Raw genomic sequence first — 13,575 nt, 5'->3', positions numbered from 1 at the left:
TTCGGATAGATAGGATTGTATTTTCCATGCACACGTTTCTTAATGATCCCTTCAAGACATGAGAATACTTTGCTGTGAATAACTGACATCTTAAGTGAAAGAAATGTTGAGTTACAACCTCCATGAGGTTACTAATAGGTTTCATTTCAGCAGTTTAACTGTTAGTCAGAAAATGTCTCCTGCTTGTCTTGAGGTTTCAAGTTTCCACATCACACTTGTGCAAGTCACACACTGAATCACAAGTGTACATATGTAGTCACAAAATGCTGCCCGTATGTGGGAAGTGATAAAAGTTCCTTCTTTCAGCAGATGAATTTGAAAACAGCCCTCAATCATTGCATGTCTTATTCTGCACGTCAGCTGTCCAAATGAAGAGACAGTAAGTGCGATACAGCTGAGAGACATGGACATTTCAAAATCCTGGTTTTCTTTGTATTTTTAATGTAATACCGAGCTAAATATTTCAAAGAAGGCTGAAACAATACTTAAATCATTTCATTCATACCTTCAATATGGAGGAAATGTTTACTTTTTGCATTTGGCTTGTTTACAACAACTCTCCAAACCAATGTTGGTGAGTAAAAGTCACTGAACCACAGAAAGTTGTCTTATTCTGATTAATACGAATTTCCTTCATCCATGCAAAACTGTCTGCGCTGCCCTTTGCTGTCCTTCACTGGTGTTCACACACTGCAGGATATCAGATGTCCGCCTCCATCTGCTTAGAACAACAAGTCTGGTTTGTGGCCGTTTCCTGCAGACATTCTCACTTTTCACAAAATGCAATACGTTCAACTTGGAAAGAAGACCGAGGGAAAAAACTCGTCACGGTTCCGAAACCTTTTCAATCTGACGGCAGCCTGTCAGTCTGAAATCAGTGCGGTATCTTATCGAGAGGTTTGATTGCCGGGTGACTCCGAACTAACGTTTGATTTCCCAGATATGTATTTTTTGTTTTTTTGAGGAGCTGAGGCCAAGGATGCTGTGGAAGAGGAAGAGGCGGCTGATCTCTACGTACCCAAATCACCTCTGACAATATTACCTGAGAGCCTCTCTGTGTGCCAGCAAAACCATTTGTTTCGGTCTTGCAACTTGAGTCGCAGGCAGTGAGAAAGAGGGCGCAACATAATGAAAAGAGCTGAGTGAGCGGAGGAATGGAAGAAAGGCTGTGGGAAATTCTACACATTCATGAAAGCAGTAAATAGCTGTAAAGCTGCGTGGGACTATTTGTAAAGCGACAAGAGATATTATTATTATTAAGAGATTATTAAGATTTTTCAAGCTTTTAGAACTAAATGTGATCAAAGCTTTTGAAAAGCTTTCAGACATGATGACCATGTCTAATGATGAGAAAAGAGAAGAACAGAAAGCCTGCAGGAACGGCAGATAGAAATCTCTCTGCAGCCACAAGGAAAGACAGACAGAGGACACATGCTGCGTTCCAAACGGTGGGCTTGTGTACTAACTCTCACTATTTTGAGTGCATGAGTGCGTTCACACTGTCAAGTACAGAAACACGCAGTGCACTACAAGTACCAGGATGATGCACTCGAAACAACTCCAAAAAAGAAGTGTGAAACTCTGGACAAGTTCCACCCTTAACGGTCGCCATCTTGGCTTCATAAAGGAGGAGGAGGGAGCAGCAACGTAAAGAATTTTCAAATGAAAGCGCCTGAGGAAGCTGTAACTGTTCCTGAACACCACACGAACGTGTTTCTTTAACACTAACGCAGTGTGTTTATTGAGTGTGCTAAACGGAGAGCAAGAAAACGTGTTCATTTCTGGGTGAAATAATTAAAGCTGTAGATATTTTGGCGGGAGATGTGTTCACATGCTGAGGTTATTTCCGGCCAGTGCAGAACAGCGGTGTGCGATTTGAAACCGCACTACTTTGTCAAAAGTCATGTACCACACAGGTAAGAGTCCCGACATGGAAGAGCACTATTCTTTTGTGTATTAAGGGAAGTATGCCATTTGGAACAAACCAATAGTCTGTTTCACTGCCTTAAAGGAATAGTTCAACATTTTGGCAACGTACTGTTTACTGTTTTGTCAGGAGTAAGATGATACTGAGTCACGTAACTGTAAGGTAAATCCAAAAAGTGAAGTAAAACTGACACGTTCCTGTTCTAGCACGGGTTGCGGGACTATTTCTTCAGCCAAAAAACAGCCCATAATAAATGGTTCCTAACGCACACACAGGAGCTATATATGAAACGGTGACTGTTAATCGCTCTTTTCTTGTAGCACTTTTTGTGTTAGTCTCTTTCATCCACTATTTTCTTCTCTATACATGCAGCTGCAACACAAATGATTTTTAAGCCAACAAAGAAAATTGAAAGTGAAACTGGGAGATTGTGAAAGACAGGGCGGGGTGTGAATCACACAAGCGTGTTCTTAATCAAATCTGGCATTCGAAGCGAGCTTCAGCTGTGGGGCTCAGGTGGATCTCCCGAGTCTGCACACTTTTTTATTTTTTCCGGGCAGATGACTGAATAACATCCCTCTATTTCCTTTTTTTCATCCTGTTCATCCATCCGGCACTCCTCTTATCTCCTCAATCTGACCACGGTGGCTCCACCTCGACCCGAAGCTGCAGCATCCCAAACCCCAAAGATTCCCTTGAAACATTTCTCTCACCCATCATCCTTATTCAGCCACTCCTACACTCCACACACACACACACACACACACACACACACACACACACACACACACACACACACACACACACACGCACACGCACACTCAGACTCACACCAGCCCGCCGCCCCGTCTCTCAGCATCAGCATCACCGTGAAGTGAAAAGGCCAGCATCCCCGAGAGATGTGGTCTTTCTCGCTGCTGTTGTTTGAAACGGCCGAGCTCTGGGATGTTCGTTAAGGGCTTCGTCGACCATTTGAAGTCATGGCGAGACGACCACAGTAGCAGCAGCAGCAGCAGCAGCAGCACTAGTGTCCCTCTGTTTCAGCTTGCAAGCACATTGAAGTACTTCCTGCTTTGCTCTCTCTACCGCCTGCCATGTCCTGATGCAGCACCGGTTTCCAAACAAAAAAAAAAACAAAACAAAAAAAATCGAAGCTGCCATTTCATGTAAATACTCGACTGGGAAGCAGAAGAGCAGCATCTCTGAAATGTCCTGCAAACAACCTGCGATGGTAAAATAATTACCCATCATGCATCTTTAAAAAGCCTGCGTTCATCCTCCGAGAACGGACCGAGCATGCTCATCAGCAACGCCCGGCTTCGCACGCGCTCACACCTGGGAGCTGTCGGGTACGTACGTCTGTACCGTTGCAGCACTGAGCAGCTCTAATGGAGTTATCGCTGATTAATTGTGCTCAAGGGCAACATGTCACGGGAGAGAGAGGTTCATCTTTACGGTGCACCGCCAGATTCTTCTGGTGTGTCTCTCCCGACAGTCCAAAACAATCACCTGCTTCTCAGCAACTTATAGACCGCCGCCCACTCTCAATCATTTGCACACAAATTGCTCTTAAGCGCCTGTCAGGGATCAGCTTACTCAACCCGCTCGTACGCTTGCGCCCCTTTTGGAGCGTTGGATCAATAGTTGACCCCCGAGCAGCGTCCAGGGAGTCGGAGTCCGCCCTCGTGGGAAATTAGAAATGGATTCGGGAGGCAGCTGTGGCGGGGCTTTTTGGTTACTTTGGTTTGACTGGACGTAAGATGAAAATAGTTTTTGTCAGCGAGGCTCGCAGTCGCCGCATCCAGACGACAACGGCCCGGGGCGGGGTGATTCGGACGAGGCGAGATGACGTGTGGCACGGCTGCGGAGAAGTGGCGGTGACAGGACTGAACGCTGCCGTCGGTTCAGGTGTTTTTAGGTGGGAAATGTGATGTGTGACAGTGGGAGCGTGACAAAGCGGCCTGGAGAACACGGCAGCGTCAGTGGGCACTTAAATCACCTTATAAAGGTACGGTTGGGCGACCAAAATGGGAATCCACCCCGAAATCCTGGCAGTGTTAGTGCAACATCAATCCACTGAGCCACTCTGAACTGTCAGGGATGTGAGAGTGTGAAGACTACATTGTTTTGAAGGTTATATAAGCCTGGCCTGTGGTCTCTGTGTGTCTCTTTAAGTTAATTTGGCGTCTCTTTGGCGGCCATTTCTGTTTCTTTGTGTTGGTTTTGATTCTTTTTTAATCAGCTGTATCTTGTTGTGTCTCCTTATGGGACATGTTCCAGATAAATGCCCCGGGGTCCCCTGACCTATTGGCCCCTGTCGACCCATTCAGTTATCTATCCATCCATGGAAGACTCGTATTAAAACCAAGACATCCAGGACAAAACCTAAATAGAATACAGGAGAGTAATAGCATGATAATAACAACAATAACAATATCTCCCATAGTACACGGGACATCCAGCCTCGTCAAAAGTCCATCTGTTTATTCCCACTCTTCCTCCTGATTTGTGAGAGGCAACTTCATCCGCACCCCACACACACGCGTGCGTAATCACCCCCCCCCCCCACACACACACACACCACCCCACCACCATTGTAAGTGCAGTGGCAGGGGTCTTCATGTCACAAACCGTCCTGCTCCCCTCCACACACACACACACAGAAACACACAGAAACATACACAAACACAAACACACACACACACACACACACACACACACACACACACACACACACGCGCGCGCACACACACACACGCACACACACGCCCAACCTTCAAACCCCTGAATTATTAAAAAAAAAAAAAAAAAAAAAAAGCAAAAGCAGAGCATCTCCTCTTACCCATCTGTGCCTCGGTCGGATGTCTTTCAGAGGTTCATGGTGGATGAGAGCCCTGCTGATCCGAGTCCAGTCGTTCCGTTTTGCTGCAGAAGCCGCTATGCCATCGCATTGGTGATGCTGGAGACTCGGTGAGAACCGGGGGGCCGGGGTCTCTCTCTCTATCTCTGTCTGCCTCAGCCCGGGTTACTCCGCACTCATCTCGCCTTGTTTTCCCACCTCTCCGGCTTTTATCCGCCGGATCGGATGCGCCGATAACCGTCCCGAGCAGGACCTACAGTAGGAGGGGGTGGGGGTTGGAAGAGGTCCTTGTCGGTCGCGGTGATGGCTCAGCCTCCTCTTTTCCCCTCTGGTGTATATTCTACGAAAGAGCGGGCAGCAGCTTGGCCAGAAAATCAAAGATTAAAACGAAGAGAAATCGGAGCTACTTTGATGCGCAAAACAATGAGCCGAACGGCGTGAAAAGGATGGAGATGAGAGATGATAAGGGACACGGGGGTGGCGGTGGTGGAGGAGGGGGTGGGGGGAGGTGATCGCCGCTGTCTGCCGTCCTATTCGCCGTTTTCTGTCGTGTTTACGAGCCGCTGTCGCCTCCTCCTCCCTCCGTCTTTTCTATCTCTCCGCGATGCGTCTCCCTCTTTTCCGTTCTCCGCGCTGCACCCGCCGTGACGCCTTTTCCGCTGATATGAAAAGACGAACCCCCTCCTGCTGTCCTCTGCTTTACGTCTTTTTCATCATCTTCCCTCTCGATCGGCAGCGAGGAGGAGGAGGAGGAGGAGGTGGGGACGGCTGTGTGGGGGGGCAAGTGAAAGAAAACGAAGGGGGCGGAAGGAGGAGCCCCGCGAGAAGAGAGCTCCTCCCCGTTATGCCGCTTATCAGGGGTGGGTGGGGGGGGGGGGGCGTGTGTGTGTGTGTGTGTGTGTGTGTGTGGTGGAGGAGGGAGGGGAGGGGAGGGGAGGGGGGGGTGGAGGCGACCATCATGAGAAATATAAAGCATGAAATAGGAGCGGAGGGGCGGAAGTGAACTCGCGCAGGAAAGGCTACTATTAATTCTGTTTTCCAATGATTGCTGTAAAAAGTCGTGAATTTATTCAACTGCATACAATCTCTGCAGATCTAGAAAGCAAGACTAAAATGCCAGAGGCTAATGCATACCGGGGGGAGAAAAAAAAAAAAAAAGTTGCACAGATTCAATAAGGTGCTATTTGTAGACATTTCCCATAGCGGTCAAAGAATGTGAAGTATGGCCTGAGGGCGGCGCCAGAGGAACAGCAGCTGGAAACGGGACCGTTGGACACTTTGGGAAACGTTGAGTGTTTTGAGTTAGATAGTATATTCATGTAGTCATTGCCATCACCCTCTCCTGTGTATTCAGTGTGACGGAGTCAGAACCTGCTTGGATTCATTTAGACATTTTATTTCTTTAATTTGTAAAGACTAAAAGTGAACTTTTTGTTTGGTTTAATTGAATTGAATTTGAAACTGCAGTCATATAATATGGGATATATTGCATAGTTTGATTTGAGAGGGTCAAACCTGCTGAGCACGGTCAATGTGACGCTATCCATTAAACATGTGTTTAAATAATTGAAAGACACACTTTGGCTGCCACCCGACATCCTTTTTTTGCACCATTAGACACTACCAGGTGTCAAGGCGGACGTGTGGTTGTTGTCAGAGTGACAGGAGATCTGAGCTTCACTGTCGGAAGTACGACTTGAGTGTTAACGTGAGACTTTTTGCTGGTCGGGAACCTGGTCGCTACCGTAACCTTTACATGACATAAATCCAGCATGAACTTCTGTTCAATTTACATTCTCTAAGACTCAGTGAGACTCGCTGCGCTCTGTAATCGATTTAGACAGGGAAGCCCAATATTGGATTTTTTTTTTTTTCCATATCTAATATACTAATATTTTCCAGATCTTTTGGCCAATAAAATATGTTTTTTTTCCAGGTATTTGAACATAAAGTCTCTCCTGTAGCTCTGCTCTTATTGTGATGGCTGACTGACAGATGCAGACATAACATGCAATGGGTTTTAAAAATGCACACATTCCCTGGGCAAAATAAGAAAACCTCTACGGTGATCATGTAAAACATGCCATATTTAACATTCTTTCACACAAAACGGAAAGATTGATGCTACTTAAACAGACTTAGATGGTGCTCTTCCGAAGACAGCCCTGAAATATTTAGGCATAACTAAGGCATCATTTTATCTGTCCGTCATATTGAGAGAAATATTAATTTCAGGCTGATGTCGATACTTTATAGAAGCCGATAACAACAACGTACCGATATCATCATTTGAAAGTATTCTGGATGTGCGTTTTGTCATGTAATGTACATGTAATACTACGTGTAGTCCTTCAAAAATCAGGACACTGTGGCAACCTTGTCCAGGGTTTCTGATCCGTTCTGTTGTATTAGACAGAAAGAAAAACAAAATCACGATGATAACCAATGAGATCGTGTTCTTTGTGGAGTCAGTCTCTCAGTCACAGAAGCCAAATACATCAGAGTCCAGACACAAACCAAACAGGCTTCATCATGGCTGTTCATCACAATCCAGAAATGACAGATTTGCTGGTTGTAGTAGAATCAGAGACAGACCATCCCTGCTGCAGACAAATCCTGAACCTGCATAATATTACAGTCCGTGTTTACTTGGATATGAACAACCCGGTTTCTCCGTGCTTCAGGTCACCGAATACGCAGAATAGCACAGGAACTGCCGTGCATCTAAACCTTTTCATGATCAGAACTGGTTTCCTCTGTGCAGCGGCAACATGGCGACGCATGCAACGACTCATTTAACACTATTGAACAAGGATTAGAAAGCTGCTGAGGGATCGACAACCCTGAGATCAAATAAAAAGTCAGGACAGCGGATGTTCCGGTGGCCGAGTACTGAAGGCACCTATTACGCTGGTCCAGGTTCAGTGCCAGCCGAGGACAAGCGCTGCATGTCAAACCTCTCGTTCTTCTCGGGTTTCTGATCTTCTGCGATGCTGTCCTCTAATAAATATCAGAATGCCAAAAAGGATCTTTTAAAAGATCAGGCACACCTACACGCAAAAAGCAAACAGACACTCAAAGAAGAGAAACAAACTGATCTGGACCTGTGTCCCCAATGAGCTGTGTTCTTACTACAAACAGGATTCAGCACCACGGGCAGCGACAATGCAGACAACAACATTTTAGGCAGACAGATGTTGGATACGTGATGTTCACCTTTTGGGCACCATCAATGTAACAAATGTCACAGTAATTCATTTAACAGCTATACGTTTTAATCAAAACCAAAGAAGTCAATCTCAAAGGGCAGGTGGGGACGAGGACTGCCTGAGCAGTGCGGCTAACATATGCATTCAATTACGTGTCAAACTTATACCATTAACTATCAAGCACCAAAAACGGCTTGTCTGATAATGTTACAAGTCGTCTCTGCTTAATGCGGATGAATAGAAAGGGCAAACAAACTCCCTCGGGACGCAGAAGGTCTTTGACAGGGTGGACCGGAGGCATCTTAAACATGTCCTCCACAGACTCGGCTTCGGTCCAGGATTTTGAAGTGGACGTACATAAACATACCCAAGGCGGCAATACAGACAAATAGTGATTAGAGGATTTTTCAAGCTATTAAGAGTCCAGTATTCCCATTTCTGATTGCATTAAAGCCTCCAGCGGTAGCAACAAGGACCACAAGGGAAGGGAAGGGAGTGATGAGTGGAGCAGATGAACATAACTTTGGTTTGATTTGGAGACAACATTTTACTGCGACTAAAGAAATCCAGAAAGAGTTGAGTGTTTTTCATCAGTTTTAGGGTATAAGGTAAAGTGACAGAAGCAGTGAAGCAGTAAAGATGTCGGGCATTGTAGTTACGTAAATTCTGAAACACATGCTTAATTGGGACATTGGATCCTGATACAAATACTCTGAAATTTCAAAACAAACAAACCCGGACAGTTATGTTCATAATGGTACGGTTTGTATTTGATTTGGGGGTTCAAATTTGTCATGTGTTGAGTGTCTAGCTTTACAAGCCTTGTTTTTTATTTTTTTTATTTAAAAGTTTAAAAAGTAGCAAAAGTTAGGTCTGCAGTCCTGGTCAAGTTTATAATCTTATTTTCTTATTACATTGTTCCTGCATTAAAATAAGTTAATTACAGACCAAATTTGACATTTGAAAATCTGACCTTCTTTTATTACAGACACACACAAAAAAAGTTATAAGTAATTCAACTAATTTTGATATTGACACTCTGGCATTATACTGGCAAGCACATCAAAACCTTTCAAACAGATCCTATTACAACAGTAAAGTTGAACTTCGACTGCAGTGGGGTAAAAGTGCCCAAAAACGGTACTTTTATAAATGATCTATCACTTAAGGTCATGCTATTACCCAAGCACAGCCACAGTGCAGGTCAGCTTATCACAATAAGTAGTATGAAACTGTAAACACAGCAGTTGATAAAAGACAATGGTGCTTGACAGGTTTTGTCTTGGCATGATGACACAACACACAGAGAACAATGAAACAAATGTCAAATGTTTACCACAGACAGTTTCCACCCATTACTTCCAAAGGTGATTCTAATCATTGGCACCGAATGTGAAACCCAAGATTTTATTTTGATGAATTTGAGGCTGTTGGTTTTTTTTTTTACATTTTTATTCCATAATGTAAGTGACAACAAAATGTGCATTTTACTTCATGTGTTTGAGCATTTCACCTTTATTAAGAGGCACAAAGAGGAACACGTGTTTGCATGTTCAAATGTATCCAAAAAGTTAACAAACTACACCCCTCCACCCCCCCCCCCCCCCCCCCGACTGTATGTTCAGGTTTTGCTGGGTGATTTCAGAAACTCAGGCCTGGGACGTTTTCCAGCTTTTGACAAGCTTGTGGAGACAGATGTTACTCCAGTGCACTTTCTTATTATTTGTGCTGGTTTGATGCTGTAGCTGTAATAGCTTTCTCCTGGCACTGGTGACGAATGGTGACTGGATTCGCCTATTTACTACTGTGCCAAACGGTTGTTTGACAGGTTTGGTTAGCGCATATTACTCTAATTTTCTGTGGAGCCATTTCTGGGTTCGTATCAGGTTTTAGTTGGGTCACTTTTTGTCAGACACAAGCCTTTCACTCGTGTTAAAAAGAAGTCCAGGTGTTCATTATTTGGCAGCGGTGATACTGTTCCGACCAACAATAGCCTGTGACCCATTTCTTTTTAACGAGTGTCTGCTTCAGTAAGTCAGTGGAGTTGGCAACCCCTCAGCTTGTTATGGATTAAATACAGCTGAATGCTGGACTTTCCCTGAGTGTCACATCTTCCATATCAGCCCGAGATCTTTAACCTCAGAGCCTCCGTCTGTTCTCCCCTCTGAGCAGTCAGCAGCCGTTGGAGGGAGGCTTCTGCCTGTTATTAAATATTGATATCAGTCTGCCAACATCCTCCTCTATGAGAGTGGCAGAGGTGTCTGCTCTCGACAACAGGAGAATGTCTGAAAAGGAGTTTTAGTAATACCTGGAGGCAAATGATCCGAACGAAGTAAAACGCCTCTTTCAGGTTGTGCTCCGCGGTCAGGGACACAGCTACTGTTAAAGACAGCACAGATACACCTTCTGAAGTTATAGCTCAGTTTTGGAAAATGTACATGTTTAGTTATTTAAGTGCCATACCTCTCAGTATTTCTACCATCTGGGCTAGAACAATGTCTTCGATCTAAACAACACAATAACCCCGCTTCACTTATATTGTGCAATTAATGAATACTCCGTTCTGGTAGTCAACGTCCTGCATGCTGAAGACATGGCTGAAAAAAATGCAAGAAAGTTTGGCAGGGGCTAGATTGTTTTGGGCACACGACCGGGTCTGTTCATCTCTTAAAACCTCAAGACGAAGAGGATGCTCCTGGTCAGCAGCAGCGAGAACCGAGACCCGTTAAATAATCAGACCGGGGAAGAACCACGAACCGGTGGGCAATATGCTGGAACAAGTGTGATGGGTGAGCTTCTGAAGACGAACAACCAAATCCTTCTGCTCCCTTTGCCGATTCTCTAATCAAGCACCAAATCAACAAAGAACAAAATTAGCAGCCAGATGATTGTTAGCAGAGAGCGAAAGGCAAGAAAGGTGGTTATTCATCAGCAAGCTACAAATACTGATCATATACTGAAACGGCTCGTCCAGCGTTGCCATATATTACCACTCCCGCCCGCTTTGCGGGACAAAACATTGTGTTAGGTGAGAAAAATACTCACTCATTGTGCATCTGCCTTCGCAGCCCCGTTGGGTTTAGTTGTCTTTTCCAGTTTATCTCCGATACGCTTCAGAAGGTCTTTAGTCTGAACACAGTTCAGTGAGTTTGTAATTCACAACATGAACCGCCAGGACCAATTCGGTTTGAGTCTGATTATTTGATTATTCAAGCGAGTCGGGCTCTGCGCTGCAGTGGATCAATAAACTGTGAGGTGGCGGCGGGTCTTCCACAACTGCCGGTCTGATGCGTGTCAGAAATTAGACGAAATAAACTAAGAGAAAAAAGCTAAAACCAGAGGAGGCTTTGCTGAAACTTGTCAAATTCAGCCTGTGTTCTGAATCACTAAACAGCTGATTTATAGCCGCCAGTTCAGTTTGAAGGTAAATCTCTGCTGTTCTCTGTTCAGCGGCCTTCGGCAGAATCACACAAGGTATTTTTTTTCTATGAACAAAAAAAGAAAAGAAGCGCAGACAGAGATCTTCAGATGTAAAAACTATTTGAGTGGAGGGAAAAACAACTAATGAACCTGTGGTAACATGACGGTAACATGTGGAAGCACCGAGTCAGATATGAACACAGGAACGTGACACAAAGAGCTGCATTCACTATTTCTGTTGCTTTTTCAGAGGACGTCCGTTTAGTAGGTGGTCCTTCAATTTCTGCCATACGCGTCCTAGACCACCTCTGAATGTCTGAGCAGGTCGGATCTCAAAGCATTCTTGGTTGCTTTCGCACCTTTCACATACTTTTAGCAGACCGCTTGCGATCCGATCCCCCAGGGTGCAAGTTATAACCAAGTGTGCCGAGGGTCCATGCCTCAATAGGTCAGGGCAAAAAAACAAAAAACAGCTGTTTTAAGGCAATGGTGGTCGTAATATTTCGGTTTGGTTCACCAGTGTACAAGGTCCCAAACTTTCCAACTATGCGTTAATAGACTGTAGTCTATTTCCAATGAGCAGAGAAACACCGACATGCTACCTTGCTTTCTGATACTCTTTCAAGGGTCAGAAATCTGCTGAATGGACGGGATATTAATGAGAATGTCGGTCATCGACCATCTTACATCCTGAATATCAGATGACATGTCATATTCCAACCGTGGCAAGAATACTGACAGGAAAAAATGTAATACATAAACATTTTTGCTTCAATACCAAAACGTTTACTGAACACTGGAACAAAAAAAAGTCACTTTCTGTCTCAACATCTGAAACCTTAAATGCTTAAAAGCCTTAGTTCAATTAGTTAGAATGTATTTTTCTTTGATTTTTGTGCACACACACACACACACACACACACACACACACACGCACACACACGCACACGCACACGATGCAAAATATTCAGAAAAGGAGCCTTCTCAGATGACACTGGAGATATGAGGCACTTTGATCCAAGTCCAGACAAACTGAAACGTTAGTGCTGCTCGTAGATTTCCCCTCTGCGACGACTGAGGTTCCCCCAGATAAAATTCCACAGTGACAGACAGAAATGTGGAGCTGGAGAGCAACCATCAGACTGAACTCAAGGAAAGGTCAGGAAGACAGAAGTGTATGTATGTGTGTGAGGAGAGGGGGAGTGTTATGTGTGCTTTCGTTCTTCCATAAAGTGCCAATAGCACAGAAAGAGAAAGAGAGCTGCGTGTTTGTGGATTTGTATCACTTTTGGACAGATACAAGTTTCCATGACCAGCGGACTTCGTTCGAACTCAAAGGTCTGAGATTATTGCTGATTATTTTTTATGATTTCCTGTTTGTGCAAGCTGTGACTGTTGAACACACAAAAAAGAACCTCGTGGATATGTCTTTCTAAAAGCCAGAGTCGCGAGTGAACATATGTTTTAACAAAAAAGAAAAACTAAGAACTAACTTATTCTGTGTGGTGTTTTTCCTCCTCGGGACATTATTTGTGGTGATCTCTGCCTTTTAAAATAAAAGTGACCAACAAGTAACAGTTGCTCGCAAAGAAGCTGCATCAGAAGCTGCAGCAGCGGAGTTTACTCCCAGAGACAGAGCGTCTGACGTCATTACACTCACAGCACGAATTTAAAAACATTTGACAGGACAGCGATCACAGAATTTCTCCGACACAACCAGACAGACAGACAGACAGACAGACAGACAGACAGAGCTCCTCATCTCATCTCCGCATCCTCTCACATCTTTACCTTTTCCGCTGCTTGTGTTCCTCTTGCGCTCCACCTTGGCTTCAGTAACCAGTCCAGCTCCGGTCAAAGTCTGTCCTCTGTCGAGTCCTGGTCTGACTTCAATAAAAATAAAAAGCTTTGCCACCTTTTCAAGGTGAGAAAGATCAGGTGTGTGTGTGCTGAACAAACAGTGACAAACTGCAGCACTTGATTGGTTGTTATTACACCCTAAACACACCCACAGAGTGCCAGGTCCATCTGTCACGGGTAACTTTTTAACTCTGTAACAATAGAAATAAAAAGAGGAAATTGTATAAATAGTATCGATGGTGGTGCTTTTCTTAGTCTTTTTTTTTTTTTTGTAATAACTTTAAATACATCAACTCAAG

The 13,575-nt window shown here is 44.5% G+C and overlaps 1 protein-coding gene across 3 annotated transcripts in view; it reads right to left on the bottom strand.

The window, feature by feature from the left end:
- The window catches only part of mgat3b (beta-1,4-mannosyl-glycoprotein 4-beta-N-acetylglucosaminyltransferase b), a 79,828-nt gene extending 66,546 nt beyond the window's left edge, over window positions 1–13,282 (bottom strand). For 2 of the 3 annotated variants that reach the window (XM_069689545.1, XM_069689546.1), the window contains exon 1: window positions 4,770–5,544. The gene's annotated coding sequence lies outside the window, so the exon portion shown is untranslated. Of the gene's footprint in view, window positions 1–4,769; window positions 5,545–13,207 lie in introns of those variants that run through there. The other variant, XM_069689547.1, reaches the window with a different exon arrangement.
- Window positions 13,283–13,575: the final 293 nt, after the last annotated feature.

Source organism: Brachyistius frenatus, unplaced genomic scaffold (genome assembly GCF_029030835.1).
Source record: "Brachyistius frenatus isolate BFR_SWC_R1_liver_20210118 unplaced genomic scaffold, ASM2903083v1 Contig_7, whole genome shotgun sequence".
NCBI classification, from domain to species: domain Eukaryota; kingdom Metazoa; phylum Chordata; class Actinopteri; family Embiotocidae; genus Brachyistius; species Brachyistius frenatus.
Note: the sequence above shows the minus strand (reverse complement) of the source record. Positions and strands in the feature narration are given on the sequence as shown.